This window comes from Gadus chalcogrammus, chromosome 22, assembly GCF_026213295.1.
Source record: "Gadus chalcogrammus isolate NIFS_2021 chromosome 22, NIFS_Gcha_1.0, whole genome shotgun sequence".
In the NCBI taxonomy this organism is placed as follows: Eukaryota; Metazoa; Chordata; class Actinopteri; order Gadiformes; family Gadidae; genus Gadus; species Gadus chalcogrammus.
The window spans coordinates 10,789,104-10,815,178 of NC_079433.1; the positions used below are offsets into that span (position 1 = coordinate 10,789,104).

Below are 26,075 nucleotides of genomic sequence, written 5' to 3' on the forward strand. Positions count from 1 at the left end.
CAATGAAAATCAAAACAGGTCAGCTATGTGTATCAGAATCAGAAATACTTTATCGATCCCCGGGGGGAAATTGTTATTCCAGGTGCTCCATACAATATAAATATAAACTTAAATACCCTACAAGCTAACCCTACAAGCATAGAAGATAAGATAAGATTATAAATAAATAAATAAAATAAAAAGTAAGAAGTGGACATCTCTTAGTGGGTTATATTTACAATTCACCATTTAGAATATATTTAGAATATATATATATATATTTAAGCAATAGATCACGCCAGGCTGTGGTATGTGCTCCTTATACCACTGTTAAGGGGCGTTGTCCGGCCCCGACGCGCAGCGGAGGGCCGGCGACCCCCTTCACAGTGGTATAATGAGCACATGCCACTGACTGAAGTGATCTATTGCTTTTATACAACGGTTACTATTATGGCGAAACGAAAGTCATAGACACACTACATTTAAAAAGAAACCAAGAAAGTCAAAATAGCCGTTTAATTAAAGAATACAAAAAAGTAGTCCTTCCTGGCTGCCGCTATGCATCGACGGTCGCTATGCAACACACTTTAGCGTCCCTCCGAGAGAAGGCTCCGATAGAGCGGTTCGCGGGCAATTTATCCTATGGAGCAGTTCACTCGCCGTGTGCCTAAGCTTTCGTTAGTCTCTCCATCGCCTTGCTCACTCCCGGAGTAACAACATTTACACGCTCTCCATCATCCAACATATGTTTTACTTTGTAACTGTCTCTACTTCCAGGCGCGGAGTGATATGCAAACTTTCACAAAATGATCGGGCGTCATAGCAGTTATGTATACGCTCATTATACAACAGTTGGGAACCAATCAGATTGCTGGATTTAGGTCCCCCGTTGTGTGTGTGTGTGTGTATATATATATATATATATATATATATATATATATATATATATATATATATATATATTATAGGTCCATAACAGTTTGTAACCCACATTAAAATGGGGGAATTATCCTTAAATGATCCAAAGCATTGTAGTAACCAATGTTCGAGCAGTGTTTATTTTCAAGCTGATTTGGATGATTTGCTTTGCATATCTTACATTTACAATATCTTTCATATAATATATTATTGCATTTTTTTTACACTTCAGTTGAGTGCTTGTTTAATCTTTGGTTAGAACCCAACTAGATAAACCATACTACATTTAATTGTATTTACAATAATTTGAATCTGAACTCATATCTATTATTTTGCTTATGAATGCCTCGTCTGCAGTATTTTATGCATACCATAATGTATTTATAAATTGATGCTTGTTACTATGTTTGTAATACGTTTTGTGTGTTTAATTTTCTATCTAAAATCAAAGAGTCCCAAAGACGAAGCTTTGAAGCTTCTCTGAGTTTATGAACATTGGTAGTCAAATTTACTGTGCGATCCAAAGGGGTAGGGGCGCCAGCAAAAATCTTGCCTAGGAAGCCAAATTGGTCAGGGCCGGCCCTGGATATGCTGCAATACATTAACACGCATCGTTTCTTAACAGTATTGTATACATTATCGTTATCGACTCGTATTCCTAATATGCATGTGTTCCCTTCCCCCGTTAATGTACATTGCCTTGGACTGTTATATGCGTTACGTGTTTAGTGTGCGTGTGTTTTAACAGATGGATGCACACATGCGGTAAAACTATGTTTTCTCACGATCAAATACCCATCAATCCTAAAAATGATCGGCTTGTACCCGATGTCTGTGTCAAGAAAATACGTGTTTGCTGTACGGTGTTTTCAGACGCATTGATTTAAATACAATTTATTACCGCTGTATCAGCTGTTCTTTCCCAAATAATTTAACCAACATTATAATTTACCCTTAAACAATATTTTGTTTTGGAAGGCTGGGATATTGCCTACTTTGCTCGTGTTTATCACATTAACGCATGGCATAGCCTACTACAGTGTTCATTCATCCAGCCCCTATGGAAAAAATGTTGCAGTTCCGACCTGCTATGGTACGTCAAAATAGCAACACCAACTGCGCTACCCGCTAGTGCACTAAGACCAGGTATTTGTCGGTCAGTTGCGCAACTGCTTTATCGATCTGTAAGATTGCGCCGTGCATCATTTGCGCCGGAACACGCCTCTGCTTTTCAACAACACGCCTCTCAGGGCGCCAGGTTAGTGGCACAGGTTTGCTGCAGGGGAAAATCGGCTTTGCACCGGGTGCAACCTAGCAAAGATACATGCGTCGGTGTAGGAAGTAAATTGCGCTGGATGCAAGATAGGGCCCATACACTCATATCACCTCCCCCCCACCAACATCCACACAGTCGTTTTATGAGAGGACTAAATGGAAGGCTTTGTTCTCATTGCAAAGACCAAGGTTTATTAAATTCATTCATAGAACAATTTCATAGGCTCAGCATGTTCCTATTCTTCATCTGAGACGGGGGAAAAAAACGCCCAGAAAATAAAAAAATATAATAAACATCAGTGTACATCATCAAATTTACGAGAGAAGGTTGAATGTAGGCCTACACCTTAGGGTTATCAATAATCAACAACGTGCATGTTGTATTGCAGAGATTTCAAGATGTGTGTTTGTTTGTTTACCAGGAAATGTGGCCTGTCAGAAACGGGTAAAGAATACAGCCAGTGGAACATCTATTTCCAGAGTGTCAGGCGGCCAGCTTGGAATTGATGCCTGATGGTATGTAACATAATGTCCTCATTTGGGGGTGGAACTGTGTCTGGGTCCACTGGGGCCCTCTGTCTGGCCAGAGGAGAGACCATCATGGAGCGAGACTGTGTCATCATCCTATCTCACTTGTCATCCTGACAAGCACCATTTCCTTTCCCCCGTTTGCTTGTTTTTGCTCCATACAGATCCAAGACCACGGACAACTACTGTCTGGTGGCACACCATACCATACAATAACAAATTAAAGATTTATTGAAATGTCGCATCCATTTTCTGGGAGTAGCTACATTAGCCCTGATTAGCCGTATCTTTTTTAACGATCACTCTACTGAATGCCCGATTCCCTATATGCATAATTAGCACATTCTTGAATATATTGCGGTGCATTTTCATAAACCGATCCACTAACTACTCAACTACCAATAAAAATCCAGATAAAAGCCACACAGTGATTAATTGTGTGGTTTATAGATCTATCTTTTGCATGGAATTTTCCCTGAATCAGTTTGCATGATAATGCTATAGGAGGAGGCCATCAAAGCCAGATATATATAGAATGACTCAATTAGCCAAATATAATGTAGTAGTCAGTCAAAGTCGATTTAGAGTGAACTCCAGACTTGAACAACTTAAAAGCTACCTTCTGCTGAGGCCGCTGTGTTGTATGTATTCTGGAGGAACGCTCCTGAATGACCTCAGAGAGCTAAACAGTTCATATGCTAGCAGCATGTCAGGAGCATATGCAGGCCCTGGGCCTTCTAGTGATTTATAGACTGCTAGCCGTTTCCTAAATCAATGGATGACCCAATGGAAGCCGGTGGTTGATAGATGAAGCAGTGGGATGCGAAAGAGGTTCTTTGTAAGAAGCTCCACTCAGAAGGAACAGTTGTCTACCAGTGTGTCTGGTTTGATATTACAGTCTTCAGATAAACGTCAACGGTAAGGCTATAGTGCATCGGATGCCAAAGCAAGGATGAATGGTTTCTGGTACATTAATCACATAATCCAATAATTCATGCCATTCACTTCAAGCTAAAATATGTGAATTAAATTTCATGTGAATCTTTAGGTTGATGATGGATATTGATGATCGGCATTGCAGTGTGCCTTGTGAAATGTTAGTATGCATTCATAATTCATAATTATACAAAGGCTTGGGATTCGAGGAACAGATTGTATTCAGCTTTCCTTCTTTCGCCACGAAGAGGATCCGCTAAGAGGAGGAAATTATAGTGATTACTATCATTGATTTGTTGAACTTACTTATGCAGAGTCTCTGAGACTGCAGAAGCTAATTACAGTGGTACCAGCTTAATTAGGGTGATGATGCTAGTTATGGTATTTGTCATAATGTGGAATAATATTGAGCTTGGATGCATGATGTGAATAAAGGAAGGAAGACCCTGTGGTCCACATATACACATTGTATAATCTGTTGTTTCATTGTGCACACTGTATAAAAATGGCTTAAAATTCTCTGCTGAGTTATAAAATAGTATATTATGGTCGGTATTAATACAGTAGGTGACCCGACAGATTCTTTGGATTCAACATTTGGAAAAAAAGCAATCGTCAGGGAGATAAACAATAATAGGTGAACACTATTAGAGACAAACATTATCTAATCTCATAGCTATAATAGGAGTAATAGAGGTTCACATTTTAAATTGTATTCAAACAATATTTATCTAGCGATATTCAAAGTGGAAGTTCTTCCAGGTCTAAAGTAACTTATCTTTTTATTTTTGCGCAAAAACATTTGACCTCATTCGGCCCATTTTCCCATAAACTCCCTACCTACAGAGGCTTTCAAAAGGCACAACACATTCACATGTTGTTTATCATCTACCTCAGGTGCGTCCGTGACATTTCTTCATATGGATCTCTGAATTCATTCCAGGATCTTTGCTCTTCATAATTTGCGCGCGTGTGTCTTCCACAAGAGCAAACAAGAAGTGACTATGATGGGTTTAAATAACACACCCTCAAATCCCACGGGTAATTACATAGGTCAATGAGCGAAAGATGACCCAAATAAATAAATGTGCATCGGCAATCAATAAGTCACGCTCAAGCCAACAGCCCCACACACACAAACACAAACACACACTTAGCCCGTGCGAATCTGCCAGGGAATCAGGGGATAATCTGAATAGGGCACCACTCGGCTCAAACAGTGCAGAAGGGCCCCAAATGACATTTTAATGGCCCACTAGTTTTTTTTTCTCAATCTTCGGTGGAAGAGGAATAAAATGAAGCGTTCAACCTTTTGACTTTCCCTTTGTCGTTAGCTGTGTAGCTCTGACGTCAATGGCTCCTCGTTGTAGAATTGCCTCAGAAAAAAGGCAATGTTTGAACCTAAAATACCTGAGCAAGAGGTCCCGAATGGGAGGTCATTCTTTCTCCCTCTCTGTCTCTCTTTGTCTCTCTTTCTCTCTCCCCAACTCTCAAGGTCAGCAATCATTCTGTTTGCCTACTGTGACCTGTTTGGTTGCAAAAAAATAAATAAAAACCTTCTTGGTAACCATACAGAAGTGGCCTGTGAACCACATGTTTTATTTGCTCTGGCACATGCGTCTGTTCCACACTCCAATTCAGACAAACTTCCAGCAGACCTGGGTATGCCTGGGGTTGGGCCAATCACAACTCTATCTAATATGGGGCGGGGTTTCACTGCGATTATTGCAAAGAGCAGCGTCCTATTGGGAGTGTCGTTGAGGTCGTTTCGTTGGATGACCAAGAAGGCTGACACCGATTCATCACATATTTCATTCCTCTGATTGTTTGTAAGTCTCTGCAGTTATGTCCATGAGGTATTTTTGCCCACCGCCGTTGATAACGCTGATTAAAATGAATTGTGAGGTTCCAGACTGATAAGAATTAAGAATTGGTCGGGTGATGTCTTTATAGTACAGCAGTGTTAGAACAAAAACACACTAGTGTACTAATGTATCCATTGTGGATTTTGGGCAAATGTGGTAAACGTATTCATAGCATTTTCCCTGCTCATGATATATGCTATATATATGATATATGTATTGGTTAGAGCCACTTCAGAGGGTCAACACACGTCATGTCAAGGAAACATCCAGTCATTCTTTGTGTTTTTCATTTTGTTTCCACACACGCACACGCCCACACCCACACCCACGCGCGCACATCTACACACCCGCGCGCGCGCACATCTACGCGCGCGCACGCACGCACGCACATCTACAACCCCCGCGCACGCACATCTACACCCCCGCGTGCGCACACACACACACACACACACATCTACACCCCCGCGCGCACACACACACCCATCTACACCCCCGCGCGCACACACACACACACACACACCCATCTACACCCCCGCGCGCACACACACACACACACACACACACACCTACACCCCCGCGCACACACACACACACACCCCCGCGCACACACACACACACACCCCCGCGCGCTCACACACACACACACACACACACACACCCCCGCGCGCTCACACACACGCGCACACACACCTACACCCCCGCGCGCGCGCGCACACACACCCCTACACCCCCGCGCGCGCGCACGCACACACACACCTACACCCCCGCGCGCGCGCACGCACACACACACCTACACCCCCGCGCGCGCGCACGCACACACACACACACCTACACCCCCGCGCGCGCGCACGCACACACACACCTACACCCCCGCGCGCGCGCACGCACACACACACACACCTACACCCCCGCGCGCGCGCACGCACACACACACACACCTACACCCCCGCGCGCGCGCACGCACACACACACCTACACCCCCGCACGCACGCACGCACACACACACCTACACCCCCGCGCGCACGCGCGCACACACACCTACACCCCCGCGCGCACGCGCGCACACACACCTACACCCCCGCGCGCGCGCGCGCACACACACACCTACACCCCCGCGCGCGCGCGCGCACACACACCTACACCCCCGCGCGCACACACACCCGCGCGCACACACACACCCGCGCGCACACACACACACACCTACACACCCACTCTTTCAAAAAGGGCAGTGCCTATATCAAATTGCTTGGTACTGATTGTGGCTGATATTAACAGTCAGTTATGTGTCTAATGAGGAAAACAGCTGTTAAATGTACATTATGTGTGTGTGTGTGTTGGATTTTATACTACAAATTAATTTTCATCAAGATTAATTGAGCAGGGGAAGCTTGTAAAAATATACTTAAATGGACAGCTTGTGGTTTGCCATAAATTGTTTATTGATTGTCTTACTCGTTAATTGGACTCAGTCAACCAAAATAAAATTGATTTGTTTGACCTTCCACCTCCACGTGTTCCAAGCACATTAGCAGTCCCTTAAGGTTATGACCTGTCGCTCGCTCTCTAGGCTAGGCCTTATAATCCATGTTCCTCCAGTGAAACGCTACACGTGTCTCACGTGTTGCACTTTGAAACAAACTCCACGAGAATAGTTCACGAGCTATGCTCTGCCACATTAATGAACATTTTCTTCTCCTTTTGCGTTTTGACGAAATAAAAATCATGTACAATGATGCTGTTTTGTTCCGTCTTACAACTCTGTTTTGTATTTGTTTATGTTGAAGAATTTTTCCGAGTTGCCCTATTTAGCGTGTCAGAAAGACAATGAAGACCTCCCCTGATAAGTCTGTCGCAGATCCTCCAAAGAGAAACCTCAAACGAGAGGAAGCGAGCAAGCAAGAGAGCGAGAGAGAGTAACACTAGCTAGTAGCTAGTGTTAGAATCGCTCTTACCTGGGGAATAGGAAGCATTTGTGATAATGAATATCACTTCCATTGTTCCTCTGCCAATGTACAAAGCTAATACTTCATTGCAGTTTCACCTGTGCGTTCTTTTTCATTTTAAAGCATGTGGTACGCAGGTGTCTGTTTGTGTCTGCGTGGGTGCATCATTGATCAAGGCCATGGTTTAACCAATTTTTTTTGACACACGAATATCAAAAGGTAACCTTCAGCATATTTTCAATCCAATGAGACATTAACCAAAATCTGGAGTCAAAATAGTCAGCGATAAACAGTTCACTGAAATATAAAAGTCACTTGTGAAATGGTAGTGAGTACTCGATAAAAATATTGAAAAAAGAAAATATAGCGGAGTTCTACAGAGTTGGAACACACTTTGCATTCAAAGACTGGGTGCAGAAGTTCACTTTTTATACGAAGCCGTGCTCTGGTAGTCGTTCACAAACCTCTCAATGTCCGGAGCACTCATGCCTGTTTGAAAGCTTGAAGGACGTCCACCCGTACATCTATTCTAAACCTTATCCTTCTCAGGGTTGTTTCGGATGAAGTCACAATCCTGCTTTTGGTTAACAAAGTTTTCGGATTTGAACACTTAATTTAAGGCTTTCAAGATGGATTATATGGCAAGAAATAGTATGCACTTCACTAAGAGGATCTCTTCAAATAAGCGAACACAGAAACTAGGCGTCAGGGGACGTTAGAGGGAGAAGAGTGTAAAACAAGTGAAAGGGAAAAGTATATTTTTATCCATATAAAAATATGTATTCTTCAGTCACTGAATAACATCAAAACACATTAAGCAAGATGACTTGCGCCGTTGGCCAAGACAGAATTTGGACAAATTGTCCAAATTACGACCAAGAGCAATGAGGCTTTTTACTGAAAAGCCCCCTTGTTAAATTAATAAGACAACGACTTTCCCAGTGACCAGTGTATTCTCTACACTGCCTTTCTATATTCTCCATTGAGGCGAAAATGGTTTTCAAAAGTTAAAATCTAAAGTTAGTAGCACATACACATTAACTATCCAACACAACGCCCCTTGAGATGACTTTAAGACACACATAGGATAAGTGAGTGAGCCCTAGTTTTGTGTGGCTGATGTGAACAGTTAACGTTGTATAAGAAGGCCTATACAAAATGTAATATTGTGTGCTGAATATGTACTGTGTGGAGGACCCATCAAATATCAGCAGGGAATGCAGAAATATTTACAAAACATAAACCGATGTAATTAATAGATTATATCAGATTGACAGTGGCCCATCATTATTTTTCTTACTTGATCGAGTTTTCGGCTTGTCAACTCAAATTCTTGCGTTCATGATTAAACAAGCGACCAGCGACAAAATTGTCTATTTTTGGGAAGCACATCTGTAGAACCCACAGTGTATCACATGAGAGGAACAAGGACGGAAAAACAGTAAGGGAATCGAACCCATGTAGAGCTCCCCACCTAGTCACTACAGACTGCATCACCGTGCTCAAAGCGTTTCAAATACCGTTGTCCAAACCATGGTTAATCATAGTAAAAGACCATGCAAAAGCAAAGCAAAACTGGCCAAAGCTGACGATTACAACAGCCCAGGGGCAAGGCTCAATGCAGTCAAATCTCGGCTTAACTGCTAGATAAATGATCTTGATCAGTGTCAACAGAGTTGGCAATCCCCTTTAAGGGGGGAAATATGGAGGAGGTAGGATTAGCCATCATATCTTGGTAATTACTGCCCGATTCAGACAAGCTTGGTGAGAGATAGGCTAAGTCCTCTGGAGGGGTCGCTGGGCCAAGAAGTAGTCTCCGTAGCCAAGCAGTGCTCCAGAAGTTAGTTTTCAGACACAAAAATAAAACGCAAAAAAAAACGATGCAAACCTTGAAAAAATACGCCACTGACATATTGTAAACTGGACTTTAATAAATCATGAGACAATGATATATGAACGTTATTGGATGCTGGGTGAATGCACCATAAGTCAAAAAAAAGAAATAACCTGGACTAAAAAATCAAAAGCAAGGTGATGGTGAAAAAAAAACGTGGTGGGCACGATGGGGGGAAGAGCAAAGCATGGCCCCGTTCAGGCATCTCTCCAGAAATAAGCTTCCCACAATCAATGAGCACAATTTGTCTGATCAATACAAGTAATAAAACCATTGCAGTGACCCAGATAGCCGGGCAGGGCGTTCATCCGACCGCAGGTTCTCCTGCGAAATTCAAACCGCCATCCCACTAATTGCACATTCGTATTCTGAACGTCCCATTTTGACCCTGGACATCCAACACCCCCCCCCACACACACACACACACACACACACACACACACACACACACACACACACACACACACACACACACACACACACACACACACACACACACACACACACACACACACACACACACACACACACTTTCTTCCTGGGTTCTCTCCATTACTAATCAATGACGAGGCGGCTGTCCAAGCGCATAGCCCGGCAGATGGCCTGTCCCTTGGCTTTGCACCCCCCCCCCCCCCAACCCCATTTATAAATAAATAGAAAAACAAATAAATAAAGCGCAAGGCTCGCCGTTCATCACGCCACCAATGACAGCGGACAATTATCTGGTGGCAAACAATGCTCCCGCCGATCAATGAGGTCGATAGGAACTTGGAGCGCTGGGGGGTGGGGGGGGTGGGGGGGGAGAGCGGGTAGACGGAGGAGGAGAGGAGGATAGAAATGGGAAGATGGAACCAGAGTTTGGTACGTAGACTCCAACAGAGAGCTTTGCACGCGTGTGTGCGTGTGCGTGTGTGGGTACGTGTGGTAAGACAGCCGAAGTAAGAGTGGGAAAAGGAGGCGCTAGATAAGGAGGAGAGATGAGGACTGAGGAGAGTGTGGAAGGGAGCGGGAGGATGTGGGGTCGGGCTTGATGCTGGGAGACACTGGACAAGGAGGATGCTGTTGAAGTGGTGCTGCATACAGGGGGGGGGGAGAATATCTGGAGAAATGTTCACTGCCCTGGTGTTGAAGATGGGTTAAAGACCCTGGATACCATATTTTATAGAGAAGGAGAAAATAACTTGCACAGAAAATAATGTGTAAAAGCCCTCAGAACCTAGGAGTAAAGATGTATGTCTATAAAAAAATTGCTAATATATATATATTTACGCAATAGATCACGCCAGGCTGTGGTATGTGCTCATTATACCACTGTTAAGGGCCGTTGTCCGGCCCCGACGCGCAGCGGAGGGCCGGCGACCCCCTTCACAGTGGTATAATGAGCACATGCCACTGACTGAAGTGATCTATTGCTGTTATACAACGGTTACTGTTATGGCGAAACGAAAGTCATCGACACACTACATTTAAAAAGAAACCAAGAAAGTCAAAGTAGCCGTTTTATTAAAGACTACCAAAAAGTAGTCCCTCCTGGCTGCCTTCAAAATGCACGACGGTCGCTATGCAACACACTTTAGCGACCCTCCGAGAGAACGGTTGTAATGGTTTCCACTTCAAGGCGCGGAGTGCTATTTCACAAAATGATCGGGCGTCACAGCAGTTATGTATACGCTCATTATACAACAGTTAGGAACCAATCAGATCGCTGGATTTAGGCCCCCCGGTGTGTGTGTGTGTGTGTGTGTGTGTGTGTGTGTGTGTGTGTGTGTGTGTGTGTGTGTGTGTGTGTGTGTGTGTGTGTGTGTGTGTGTGTGTGTGTGTGTGTGTGTGTGTGTGTGTGTGTGTGTGTGTGTGTGTGTAGTTTTGGATAGTGATTTATAACAACATCTTTTTCACCAGCGCAACAGATTCCTCATATTTCACCTATAGAATTCATTGATCGAGGTCCACATGCCACGGTAATGCATTCAGATTCCTTCCTGCCAAAGACACTTAAGGTATAAAAAAAACAAAAAGGAGGAAGCGAGTAATGTCCTTCTGATGGACCCGACAACTAAGTGCATTTCCTTCTCGCTCTATGCCTGTCCTCCTCAATGCTTCTTCCTGTATGAGGAGAGAAAACAGACGCATCCTCAGACATAATTCAAGGTTCAATCACTGTCTACACAGGGCATTCTCACTTCTCATAGTTCCATTTGAAGTCACATATACAGTAATTTCACAAACTATAAAACAAAATGCGTAAATAGAAGAATAGTCCATGCAAGAGGGGCTTTGTCATCGTTGAGATGAAGACCCAATATCGCAGCCGCAGATTTTGGCCCACCGAGAATGTCTTCTCAAAGTCAGCCTGATGAGCCATGAGGGCTCGTCATTGTAATGAGCGAGCTTCATTATCAACCAAATCACCCCCTTCCCTCAGGAATCCACCATGAAGAGCACTTTTCTTTCCCTTCATTCTTTTTGGAGTGTGGGGGCGGTGGGGGGGGGAATTAATCAAGCGCTGTATCAATGCTATTGACGCTCACATTTGTCTTGGTAGGAGGAGATAGGGGGTGGTAAGGTTTCAACTACAAATTGCCTACAATTTCCACAGATTACATTGAGTCATTTTTAACAGGGTTTGATGTCTTCACATTTTAATATTATGTATAAGAAGTATGTAGCGTATACTTCAGCTTATGTATACATTTTATGGTTCCAAAAAAAAAGACAGACAGTATTAATCCCACACACACACACACACACACACATTCCGCGGGCCCCAGAAATAATGCCCAATTTCCGAGGGCCAAATGAGGGAAAGGTATCACTTCTCTCAAAACAACCATTGTGCAATCTTCCATGTGATGGTGATTGACCGTGTCACGCCGGCTGCCCTCATATTCTTTGACGTTCAGCAGCTCCCAGACACATAAGTGACGCGTTGAAAAGAAAATCAGCTATCGCCCAAAGCCCGGGTTTCAAAGCGCCAGGGTGAAAGCAAAGCTCCAGTGGAGGTAAGGCAAGAAAAGAAGTGGATTGTCATTCATGGAAAATTCTCGACAACCATGACTCGGACTTCTTTACTTTCAGGGTAATTCTGGTTGGTAAACGATAGCTTTATGTCTAATGTAAGGAGACTGAAGAAAGAGCCGGCGAATGGAAAGGAGGAAATGGGTTTGCAATTGATCACTTGAAGTCGGGGAAGCTTTCACACTGCTGTGCAAAATAGCATTGTGCTGTCGCTTTGTGTGTGCTGCGCTGTGCGCGTGCTTATGTGTGTGAATGTATAGAAATACGATGACGGCCGCACAGGGAAAGGAGATACCTCTGCCTGTCCATAGGCATCCACACCCCTGTGCTGCCATCTGTGCCCCCCCCTCCCCCACCCTGTGTGACCAGCGTGCCACCTGGCACACAGCAAGGGTGACAGAGCCTCTCCTTAGCCCCTCAGACCCCCCTGCCCCAGCCTCCCTCCCCCCTCAGCCTGAATGAACCCATCCCTCCCCTCTCCCTCATGTTCCCCCAGGAACTAAGGAAGGAAGCCGGGCTGGAGCGAGGAGAGAAGAACGGGGTAAAGAACTAAATGAAGAACAAATGAATGAAAGAAAGATAGGGCAAACAAAAAAAAAACGAACTAAACTAAACAATGATCAAATGGAAGAACAAAGATTAAAAACAACGTACACAAAATCTAAAGAAAGAAAGGACAGAACCAAGAAAGATCAGACGCGAGAAGGAACCAACAGAATAAGACAACAAACATGGTAAAGAACCCACTGAATAAAAGAACAAACATGGTAAATAATCAACTAAATAAAAGAACAAACACGCAAAAGAACTAAGAAAATAAAATAACAAATATGGTAAAGCACCAACAAAAGAAGGTACAGACAAATTGAGAATGAACCAGTTGTCACTCAACCGGCATTGATTTTGGTTAGGTCATGAGTTGCAACGTAACGGTTTCACCTATGTATCTAAAGTGACTACTTTAACTATGCCTGACCGCTCTGTATTAAACTGCCTGTCCTTGTTGATATGACAACATCCAACACGACACGTACTAATGGAGCAACGCAAACGATATGCATATGTGACCGATTTCTACAGTTTTTGAGTTTGTTGCTCGGCAAAAGATAATACCAAAGCATTTCAAAACGTCTAACCATTTATCCAACCACTGAACTGATGTTTTTACCCACATGTCGACCTATATAGCTACATTTTAGCCTCAACAGGATAAGTACATAATTAAAAGGGAAAAAAAAGTATGTCCCCAAACCCAGATTACACACAAATCCATGGAGAAGGCCACAGAGGTCCTCTTTGTTGCCTGGCTCTGTTGGTTATCACAGTGCTGACGGCAGTGACTGTGTTTATCTACCATGGTGCTGCTATGTTAGCCGAGAGCGCCCTGGGGACTGTGGATAGCACACTCTGTGAAGTGCTGGAATTCGTGTGGGTGTGTGTGTGCGTGTGTGCCCTTGCGTGTGTGTGTGTTTAAGTGGTGGTGGGGGTGAGGTTGAGGGTGAGGGTTAGGGGGGACGGAGGGCATGGCCAGACCATTTAATGCATCACTCTTGTCCGCACCAGCACAAAGGGACCTGCCAGCCCCCCCCCCCCGCGCCCCCCAGGGGAAGTGTGTCCCTAAGTGGACCACTCGGCGTTGTCACAACGCTTTTCATGCAGCGTGGAGCCAGTGGGACGACCCCCGCCACTCCTTTCATCATGAGCACAGACCCAAATGAGGCTTGTCAGGGCCGCTAATGCTCACTGGTGGCGCTCTGCGACTCTGTGTGTGTCCGCAGACACGCGCGCGTGTGTGTGTCCGCAGACGCGCGCCTGTGTGTGTGTGTGTGTCCGCAGACGCGCGCCTGTGTGTGTGTGTGTATGAAAGAGACTGTGTGTGTGTGCGTGTATATATGCATGAGTGAAAGACTGTGCATGAAAGAGACCAAGTGTGTGTGTTCGAACGCGTGTATGAGAAAGTGTGTGTGTGTTTGTTTGTGTGTGATAGTCGACATCCCACTACACTGTAGTTTGGATCCAGAGTGGTGGCAGTGGTGGCTTGGGGGAGATGAGGGGCTTTGGCAGGGGGGCGGGTTCAAGGGAAGCATCTGTTATGTCGTACCCCCCTCTTACACTGAACCGGGGGACATTGTCATCATGATGAGGAAAGCTATAGCGGAGTGTTTGGACTAGGACAGTCAACACACGAGAGCTGGAGAGAAATGAGAGTCAGAAGTAGAACTGCCTTTGGCTCTTGATGGAATTATAATTTGCATAATGAGCACATAAGATTAAACACAGATACATTCCATCGTTCATTGTTTTATTTAGTTTAGCTATGAATAATTCTCATGATTGGTTTATTTCTGGCGGGAATAACCGATTTGTACTGGTAAGTGCCCAGTAGCAGAAATCATTGAGGCCATTATGACCACTAATGCTAGAATAAGTATAATTAAAATGAAGCTATTGATATTTAAATTCCATTGTGCAGCTATCCTCAATATTAGGATAACAAAAACAATCAAGGGCTTGTATCAAATGGGATTCTGGGAGTAGCAAAAACACAAAAACATGTATATTTAAAATAATACATTTGAAATCAAATCTTTTCCAATAATAATTTTAGGGTGAGGGTTTTTATGGGTGAATGGTCAATTAAAAGTTGACAGTGGACTGTTCCACTGGAGACTAAAGGCTTAGCTATGGTTGGACGTTGATGCAACGCAATGACCACGCAGTTGCTTTGACGGAGTCGTGAACCTGTTGTGGCTCTGCGTCGAGTTTACATCGGGTTTATGTTAGTTCAATCACAGCCCTCACTGCTGCGTCGCCTCGACGCAAGGTTCAATAAATACAACTGAAAAGCCACATTAAATAAATAACTTAATTCTACTCTTCATATTTGTGCAAGAGCTCTGTGGCGTTGTGAGCGATCGGACCCTTTATCTTTTCCCTCCGACCACAGAATGGTCTTCTCCCTCCAATCCTCCTAGCTGTGTATGTCCATCTATCTCTGTCTCTATCCAGCCCTTTCTGCTCCACATCCCTCTCTCTCTAATGCTCTACCTTTATCTACCTCTCTCAGCGTCTGTCCCGGATCAATGAGTATCTTTGAAGGATCACACACACACACACACACACACACACACACACACACACACACACACACACACACACACACACACACACACACACACACACACACACACACACACACACACACACACACACACACACACACACACACACACACACACACACACACACACACGACTTGATTCTCCAAGCTGCTTGAAGAAGTTGTGACTGCTTGGCACAGGTACAACAACAGAAGCCTGGAGCACACACGCACGAATGGAGACTTGCTGTCCACACACACACACGCATGCATACCGGCACGGCACACACACACTTTGACATGCTAATCTCGAATATAAATATGCCGAGTTGCCTTTATTACAATGGAAAAAAAACTCAAATACCTTTTTTTTTTCAGGGCAAATTACTAACCTCAGTTTATTAAGAAATTAAGTGTGGTCAGACCCGAGATGTGCTCGGAAATCTATTTAGAGAAATCCAGATGGATAGACGGACAGAATGGGGGACAGACAGACAGGTAAACAGGCCGACATAGCTCACCTGTCTGGCACAGCTTCCGTCAGATCTCCTAGGAGACCATCTGGAGGGATAGTCCACATCCCCCCTCCCTCCCCCATCACCCTGTAACCATAACGACTGCTTCCCCCCCCCCAAAACCGTTATATAACTTCCAGCATAAAGAGTTAAGAAAAGTGATATAATTCCTCCACAATTTGTCGACTTCTCTGTAAACCAATGAAAAAGTTCAATTCCGGGCATGGTTTCCAAGAAGAACCGCTTGAGTTCAGATTTTTTCTCTGAATAAATTAAGAGGACACCTGTGTCAATAGAAAGACACAGACACAGACACACACACACACACACACACACCCCTCAGTGAGGGCAGCATAAGGACAAGAAGGCACAGAATGGAGACAGCGCTCCCCCCTCCCCCCCCGCACCACATCTGCCACTACCCCCTTGAATAAAAACCTGCACTAAATATAGCATTGGACATCTCTGTTTACAATGACTTTAACATCCGAAACAGGACAGCCGCTACTTTCAGATATTGAGTCTGTGCGTGCGTGTAAATCAAACAAATATACAGACTGTCTTGAATAAATATGCACCGTAATATAGCTTTGTCTTTCCAGAACTAGACCAAACACTGGACACACACACACACACACACACACACACACAAACGTCATAAAATGGCTATAACTTGCTATACTGCATGGAGATAAACAGGCCCAGCATTGAAACAGCATATTTTGTGCTGTCCAGAAGCATCAAAACCAGGATCCGAGACAGACTGTCCGTTGGGCCATTAAAAACAAACCTCGACGACTCATGTGAACAAAACATTCGTCATGCGACAAACACCGCTTGTGGGGGAGCCCCGGTGAAGTACCATTAAAACTCATCCCTTACAGCAGTGACCCGAGTTCGACTCAAGCCCGTGGACTATGCCCCCCCTCCTCTCTCTCTCCCTCTCCCTCTCTCTCCCTCCCTCTCCCTCTCCCTCTCTCCCTCCCTCTCCCTCTCCCCCTCCCTCCCAAGGATAGCATGCGTCTTGGAGGCCTGGTGGTGACGGCAGGCAGGAACTCACATCCTGAATCCCGAGTACACCAATCTGCCAAAACATAAACACAGCAATCTTCTGCGGTAACTTTGAGAGATATCATAAAGGCGGCCTTCGTGCCAAGCTTCATATGCATTGAAGATCTGAACTTTTGCAACAACAATTGCCAACGCAACAAAAAGTAAAAAGATAAATAAAAAAATCAAACGTGCAACGTATGCGCCCTCCATTGTGTTTTTGAGGGCACACCCATGATGGAGACACTCAAAGCACCAGTAGGGTTTGCAGTATTTGCTTGGCATCGGATAAACTGCTTACACACCTCTTCGGCTGCCAACGCCCCCAGTCAAATGATCTAACGCTTACATGACTACCTTCCCCCCGGCAGCACACTGAAGGTGTCCTTTTGCTTAATGATTGTGTGTTTGAGATGCCTCGTACACCACCCGCACGAGTTGCAAAGTGGGAAATATCCAAGGTTTCTTGCGGCATTTCACAGAGGCACACTCCCATTTGGTCATAGTATCTCTGGATTCTGAGAGGGTTGACTATATGACTCGACATACAAAAATGGCTGCGCCTATAATATAATATTTTTACCACGTTGGTCATTTGAATGTCACTTCTAAAATGCTCTTATGCACTTTATAACATTGCTGCTTATACCCGGTAACCACGTTATGCATTGCACTGTCTTGCTGTGCGTGCAATTCAATTGAAAGCTTTGCTTGAGCTGGTTTGCTAAAGAGGCTGTAACTAACATTAACAATGACTATCCAATGTTCGTTCCCGACTCGTTGTGTAGCGATGCCCACAAAGACAAACGTGAACGCTGTAAGTGCTACAAGCCAGGATATAACGTCACAAGAGCAAGTCGTTCGGTTGTTGCACGATGCATCTCGAACACACCACAAAAAACTTGACCCCCTCAGTCCCTCTCTTTCACTCCCCAACTCTTTCTTAACCCACCCTCCTCCCTTCATTTTCATTATCTTTCTCGCACTCTCCCCATCCCCCTCCGTTTCAAACTACTCTTTTCAATCCGACTCTCTCCTCTCTTCTAAACCACCTCTCCCTCTTGTTCGGTCCAACTCTTTGTTCAATTCCCACTCCCTTGCCCTCTGACCCGTCTCTCTCTCTCTCTCTCTCTCTCCCTCTCCCCATTTCTCCCCCCCGCCCCCATCACACACACACCTGTGTGAACCGCATTGCGTAATTTAGGACATTTTTAATCCCAGTGCCATGGCTCCTATGGCGCCGAGCAGAAGTAGAGAGAGTGGTTACCAGCGGAGAGCAAAGGGGCCCTCGACTGATTCCAACCTTGACTTTAATCATCTTTATTCAAGCCTGATTGCTTTTCCTGCAGCTACTGCAGTATGTGTCCCCCATTTTCTCTGTCAGAAGGAATCAGGAATACTTGCAAATAATTTCATTTTCATTGCAGTTTTTTTTTTTTTACAAGCATTATGGTTTTGAAGTGAATAACAAAAATAAGTATCCGGAATGGCTCTCCAAGATGATGGGGCATGCCCCTACCTGTTTCTCTTTCACACTGGCTGTTGGAAGTTTGAAGCTTTCTGTATTCCTGATTATTGTCACACACTGCAATGTCTGTTCTAAGGTAGTTGAGGCACAGCTCATCCTCATGTTATGCTACAATATATTAAGCTAGGGTACGTTATTATATACCTCGCTAAGCTAAACTATGTTATTCTATAAATTTAAGATAAGCTATGTTATTTTGAGCTTCGTCATAAAGCTATCTTTCCCATAAACTAGTTGATTTGTTTGTCATATCAAGGCCCTCAACGGCATCCATGATCAAAACACAACATTGTCAATCTTGGCTAGCGCAATAATGCATGTTCAAAGCACAGACTTATCAACGTCAAACTGAGGTGGAGGGAGGATACATTTTTGACAGGAACTGTCAGACACGCAAGAAACTGTCGTCTGGGGTTTTCTGGCCTCTCACTCTTAAAGTCAAACAGTTTGAAGTTGGGGTCCCAGGAGGAGCGCCCTAATAATTCCGTTGGCCCATCAGTTATGCTGAAAGCAATTAGCCAGTAGTTCTGTCTTGGAAAAAAGAGGGACTTGGTGAGCGCGGTAATCATCCCCAACTCGTGTCGCTTTTTTGCAAGTGTCTCATGAGGTAAAGTTCTGTTGCTAGCAACGTGTTCTTTTCTATGCATACGTATTGGTGTCACTTGGATGACATGCATTGCTGCTGAAGACACTGTTTTTTACACTAAAAACTGTCCCCTTATATTTGGTTTATTTTTAAAACATAGAGAAACGTATCGTTTCCACAAACATCTCCTCAAAACCATTGTATCTTCTTGGCAACAAAAAAAAGAAATCAGTTCAGACTCAACAAAAGACGTACTCAGTTGCTCAACAGTGGTCTTAGTCTATTAACAAGTCCATTGTTGCCCTATGATCATTATGTGTTGGTGGTTGATTGACACAGGGTGGCCTGAGATACGGGTCTAATATCAACTGGAAGGAGGATTCTCCTTGACCCCCATCCCACCCACACCCACCCACCTCAGTTGCCTCAGATTAACCAGTATGCAGCAACAGAGACCACCGCTATCACCAGCTCACAGCCGCCACGGCCCCACTGGCCGCACACGCTATCTCGCACTAACACAAGTCATTTGCACACGCAAACGCGCACAGCCCACTTCACTCTGTGCGCCTCAGGGTTCATTAGTGACACTGAGGCCATTTCAAAAGCAGCAGCACTTTGAGTGGAGTGCAGACTAACACACACACACACACACACACACACAGACACTTTGTCCATATAGATGAACCATTGTGTGGAGGCTTAAAAGATGATTTGGCTCCCTCTGTGACCCACAAAGCGTGTGTGTGTGCGCAGGCGTCATGCAGCCCATTTGGACAACATTAAGCCAGGAAATCTTGTGATTCACTAACATGGTAACAATGTCAAGGTCAACTGTAACAGAGCTGGGCTTTGAAGCTCCTCCGCAGAACATCAAACATTGATATAATAATAATAAATTAAATTTATATAGCGCTTAATATGGTACTCTAAGATGCTTAAGATACGTTGGTGTTGGTTGATTTGTTGTTTCAAGACAAAAGACGTTACTATGACCTGATGTAGCACAGACTAATTAGGAATGACCCCCTCTTTGTAAGATGTGTTGCATCGCAAAGTGAGAGAAATAAGCGGTACGGAGAAATACAGAAAAAAGGGTAAGGGAGGAAAACTAACGGCAGCTTTGTCTGTTGAGACATTGCGTTGCGTCTCTGATTGTGTAAAAACAAAATTAGGTGCTCATATCAACACGTCTCCCAGGTCGCTGCACTATAAACAATCCTCACATACATTCATGTAGAATAAGGTAAAAAAAAAATCAGGTAGAAAATAAAGCCCGCAAAGGACACCTTTGCTTCCGGGACATAATATACCAATATACACCAGGCCTTGATCTTCAAGCAATGCGAGGGAACCTTTCATTGTACAACACCGTTGTCCCACATGTGCACCGAGATATTCAAGGATTGGATTTTCTTTGGGTCCCTTCTGGTTCTCAGCATTCATATATGCACTTCCACCAAAACCTCTCTCTGCATGCGTCACAAAGCGCCATTCTCTCAAGAGGAAACATTTTCCGGTTTTTATTTTATTTTTTCAAGGGCATGATTTTGTTCTCCATGTCACAATTGATTAAACCACATGCAATATTCATTGCGTTGTGACACAAGCCTTTAACGTTGGACAATGTTAGACGTGATGGGAAAAGAATACGCTCATGACAAACAAAACGTACCGCAGATGTGTAGCGCATTTTTCTAAGTCTAAACATTAAATATACAGCACTGCTCCGCATGGATTCCACAAAGATGTATAATTAAACAATTAGGCCAAGGGCTGCCAGAATCGTCAACATCAGCTACTGCAATCAAACTCATCTTTTACGGTCGTGATTCAGGCCCACACTCCAAGCCACAATCACAAGGGCAAAGTGGCATGCACGTATTGGGCCCTTCACCCGACGCTTTGGTTGAAAAAGGGCCCAGACTATGACTCCAATTCCGTATCCCCCAGTTCCCACGACTTTCCATTCAGGTCAACCGAGGCATGATTTTTGATGTTATCTGGATGTGTTTGCTAGGTGACCTGCCCCTGACTTATTGTGCCTGATGGTTTTCATATAAATAAAATAAAAAATTAGGAAGAAGGCACCGGACCGAGTGTTCTCTAATGGCATTGGTCTTTAATGGAGGTCTGTCAAGGCCATTGCGCAAAAGGCGCATGTTTAGTGCATCCGTGTAGGCGTTCAAGTGAATGTGGACGAACCATTAGGGTGGGGGAAAAGAGGGAGAGTGACAGAGAGAGAGACAGAGAGAGATTGGGCATGTGTAGAATACTGTAGCCCTCTGCATCCACACATTAGCATTGCTAATGTCTGTAAGTGGTTCCAGGGAGTGGTGCCATGAAGAATACCAAGACAAACCCGGCCAGCAGAGACTCAAGTACAGTTCTGAGTTTGCTGGCCTCTAGCCTCGGACACCCTCACGTAGAGATACACTGGTGCTCTCCATCCTGCATGCCAATGAAGAGCCCCGGCATATCTCTTTGCAGGGAGAGGGTGCAACGATACGAGTGTGGCTTTAGGTATATATACAACGAAACTCGGAGAGAGAGTGAGCGAGAGAGAGCAAAACAAGCAGCAGGGTGTACTTCACTCGTAACGCCGAGTTAAGTCACCTTGAAGGCTGGTGTGTGTGTGTACGTGTATGTGTGTGTGTGTGTGTGTGTCCCCTATTCACACCCTTTTATGTTTCTGCACCCAAGAGGGGTGAAGTCCTTGGGGGAAGCAGAGGCGGGACTATAAAAGGCAGGAGTTGTGATTGGCTGCGGCGGGGACGCCGTCCCGGAGAGCCCAGATTGTCACAGCCCACCCCTGACAGCGCAGGAGCTCTCCGACATCCATCACCCTCTCGGACCCCCCGCTCGGCATCTTGGGTAAGGCACCTTCGCCGCGGTGCACAAGGGGCCAGGAAAAATGAGTCCCCACATCTCTCTTCTCCACAGGGAGGACGGGCGACGGTCCCGCGAGGAGCCACCCAATATGCTGCATCTCAATGTTGTGGGGGACTTGTTAAGGGCGGTCGACAGCAGAAGGAGGGACGTGTTGTTCTCGGTCAGGGCGGGTTGACGCTTTCATGCAAAATGAGAACGCTCTGGCCCTGAAAGCCATTCAGAGGCTGGGTTTCAAAAACCGCCAGTGAAAATTAGACCAAAGGATAGGGCATCTGCCTTAGAGCGAATCAAAATGTTTCAGTTACCCGTTGAATGTGTCTTTCAAACATTTTTTTTCATCCATAATTTAGCGAGTGTGGCAGTAATAGTTTCTCACAAAAACGTTTTCCAAGCAAACCTTCGGATTTGAAAAACACTCAACTCCTTCTTTTCAAAAACAATTTTAACCAAAATAAAAACTAGTCAGTCTTCCACACCCTAAGTCTCCAATCAAGTTTGTCCTCCATATTCTCTTGAGAAGTCACGATCATTTCAGGATGACAGTGGGTTTTGTAACATATAATAGGGGGCACGAAGTCTACGGCATAATAAAATTAAATTTGTGAATTCAATTGTGAATTCAATGCGATAAGAGGGACTCTTCTTGTCAAAGAGTCCCCTATGGCGATCCCCCTGGGGGGCTGTAATGCCATCGTTCTGACACTCGCGTCCTCGTCTCCTTTATGCATGTTTTCCACGTCCACGCCAATGTCGTCGCTGCAGACTCGGCAGGCTTCGCGGTGTTCTTGAAGATCAGGTGAATAATGGGAATGGTAATGCGGCTCGTGTCCAGGAGTGTGCGATTATCATAATCCCGGCAGCACGCCGAGACACAGAGAGGCAGCCTTGGAGGCTGGTTAAGCACTCGACAGCTCGTCTCCCACGACGCTCATCCCAGGTGCAATCAACCTCCATTCTACCCCCAGATGGAGAGGGTACACGCCCACACACACACACACACACACACACACACAAACACACACAAGAAATACCCACATGCTCACGTTCAAAATCTCTTGAGTAAAGCTATCGTACTTGTAGGATAGTATCCACCAATGCAAACATTTTGAAAGTCAGTTTATGTATTTATCCAGTCCATATTGACTGATGGCGCCACACTGGCGATGCATAATCTTACCTGCTTCTTACTGTTGTAAGGAGCTAGCATGATCCACTACATGAACAGTAATGTCAAGTCTATCAGGAACTTTAAAAAAAAGAGAAGCATCTGGTTTAATTATATATACACTTAGGCTATGGTCAAGGGCAATGACCTTTGTAATTCACTTTTTGTAGAAATAAAAAAAATGACCCTGTAGGGCTTGTGACATCGTGATGCCACATCGCAATGGCCGGCCTCTATATCGGAAGTATATGAGCATAGAAATGTTATTGCAGTAATGATGTTTTGGTCATTGCTTAATAATGAATCATTCAATTATTTGGTGGTGAAATTATTCTGTTCACAAGCTGCCACAAAGTTTTGACAAGCCAAAGTTAAAGTATCTTTTTGTTTACTTTGGATTTTACATAACTTCATCTCTCGAGGCAACAAAAAAAATCCCATGATGCATTGTGATGTAGAAACCCTATAGAGAGGAGTACTTCTGCCTGACGGCTCCACATGGAAGCCGTCTCTTGAGCAGGTATACACAGCGAGACATCTTGTGACATATACCTGTGATCACGTCTTTAGCTGCCGGGGTCAGAATACTGTACTTAGGAGAATGAATATCTGTTGAATATCAACAACAACTATTTAAAACCAAAAACTGCTGTTGAGATGATGGATCGTATTTGTAAGACATCCTCATAGAAGCGCTATGCTGATGTCGGGACGTTCCTGGCTGGCGGTCATTATGGTAATGCTTGTCGAAAGTGGGGTAACTCCACCTACGAGGGACTCAACAGTGGTCAACAAACCTATTTCAATCTCAACCACAAGCAATGGCTTTATTTTGGATGATATCATGTTTCCTCGATCGAGCAGACACGTTTTTTCATTTGTACCCTTAATACACACCCACACGAAAATACACACACACAAACAATAAAGACGTTCTCCACTTACAATAGTCTGATGAGATAATCAGCTCTTTACCCCTCCCCCCTTCCCTCCCACTGCCCTTCAAACCCAGAAAAAGAAAGGATTTCCCCTTGAATTTTAGATGGCACAGTAATTAAATTACAAGATGGACAGACTAGACTTGCATCTCACTCCTCACAAACACAGTTCAGCCACTCACTGTGTTGGCTAACTCTCTCTCTCTCTCTGTGTCTGTGTCTGTGTCTGTGTGTGGCCCCCCACTAGCCAAGAAAGCCTTTTTTTTTTATTCTGTCTGGCGGTCTTCTTGTCATCTGCTGCCACATGCATCACATGCGTCTCTCTCTGTGCTCAGCTATGGTACATGCGATGATGGCCCCAGATAGAGAGGAGCCGGCTGTCAAAGCAGGCCAGGAGGTTTCCCGGCGCTGTGCATGTTTTATTTAACACAGAGGGAGGTTGAGAAGAGAGACGCAGGGTAAAGCCGTCTCTCTACAGGGTCAGGCATGCCTGGAGGAAGGAGATTTCACTTGTTTTGAAGAGCAGAGGAGATAAGATTATACTTTATTTATCCCAAGGGAAATTATTTGGGGGAAAATAGAGAAATAATAAAAAAGCAGTCAAGTTCACCAACCCTGCTGGAAATGGCTAACACCGCTATAAGGGAATATTAATGACCAATTCATAAAAATGGTTAACGCAGTGATAAGCATTTATAGGGGTGTTTTTTGTATGATAGGGTTGTAGTCACCCGTCCCCCTCACCCACTAACGCTTACTCCTATGCTAGTGCTGCATGATGTACTGTCGACTGAGCCACAGCCACGCTACACGAGTAGCAATAGAACACGGCACTTGAACTTTACAACGCAGACGCAAGACACACTGGCAGAATGCAGTACCAAAGTGAAAATGAGGAGCAGGAGGCTGACAAACATCTCAGGAGATTTACTCCCTTCCTTGGCAACACACACACACACACACACACACACACACACACACACACACACACACACACACACACACACACACACACACACACACACACACACACACACACACACACACACACACACACACACACACACACACACAGAAACAAGAAATAATGTTAAATACTAATGATATAATCGATTCATACACCATGTAACTAGAGACACAGGAAACAGAAGGACGGAGAGCGAGCTACATAATCTGAGTGTCCGGAAACAACAACACCGCATCAATTATAACACATCAACACACAAAGAATCTGAAACAGAGCAAACCAGTGGCTAGACTAAATACAGAATAACAACGTGCATTATAGACTGCTTCCCTCCAAACGTCTACATGTTTTTACAGTAAGGGCCAGACATTAGGGGTTTATGGTAAACTAAAAATCGGAATCCTGGCAGGTTATTAAACATAAAAAAAAAAGATTCATAAATTGCATTCATTGAAGACAAGTCTTAAGTTTTATAAACTATTGTTTCCATCTATTCAGATATTCGACTTTACGTTTCATCAGTCTGGCCTTGGCTGGGCAGTATTTCATTATGGTTTGCGGAGTTCAAAAAAGCTCAGAATCCAGACAAATGAGATCAAATAACCAAGTGACACTGTTGCTCTCTTTGCTCTTGCCGAATCGGGTTCGAGGCAAAACATAAACATATTCTCCTTTAAGAAAAGGCTTCCGTGCGAGTTTATGTTAATCCTTTAACATTATTATTCATTCTATTTCAGATAAAACTGTTTGATGACTGGTGTTGATTCCTGCACTTCCCTCTGCATTGTTTTTTTGTTTTTTAATTGGCAGACTGTGGCTCTGCCTGCTGTCTGAACCAAGGCTCCCTCCCCTTAGCGCAGATTTTATTTTTGGGAGCGACTTATCAACAGGCTTCAAGCCAGACTGCGATACGGAGAATCTGTAAATTCAAGACCAGCGTGAGCTCCCAGGGCTAGAGGCTGAGGCATCTCAGTCCAGGAC

General features: G+C 44.5%; 1 long non-coding RNA gene across 1 annotated transcript in view; it reads right to left on the bottom strand.

Moving 5' to 3' along the window:
- Positions 1-2,964: 2,964 nt before the first annotated feature.
- The window catches only part of LOC130375428 (uncharacterized), a 28,967-nt gene continuing 5,856 nt past the window's right edge, over positions 2,965-26,075 (bottom strand). The window contains exon 3 of the long non-coding RNA XR_008893839.1: positions 2,965-3,892. This is a non-coding gene — a long non-coding RNA (uncharacterized LOC130375428). The remainder of the gene's footprint in view (positions 3,893-26,075) is intronic.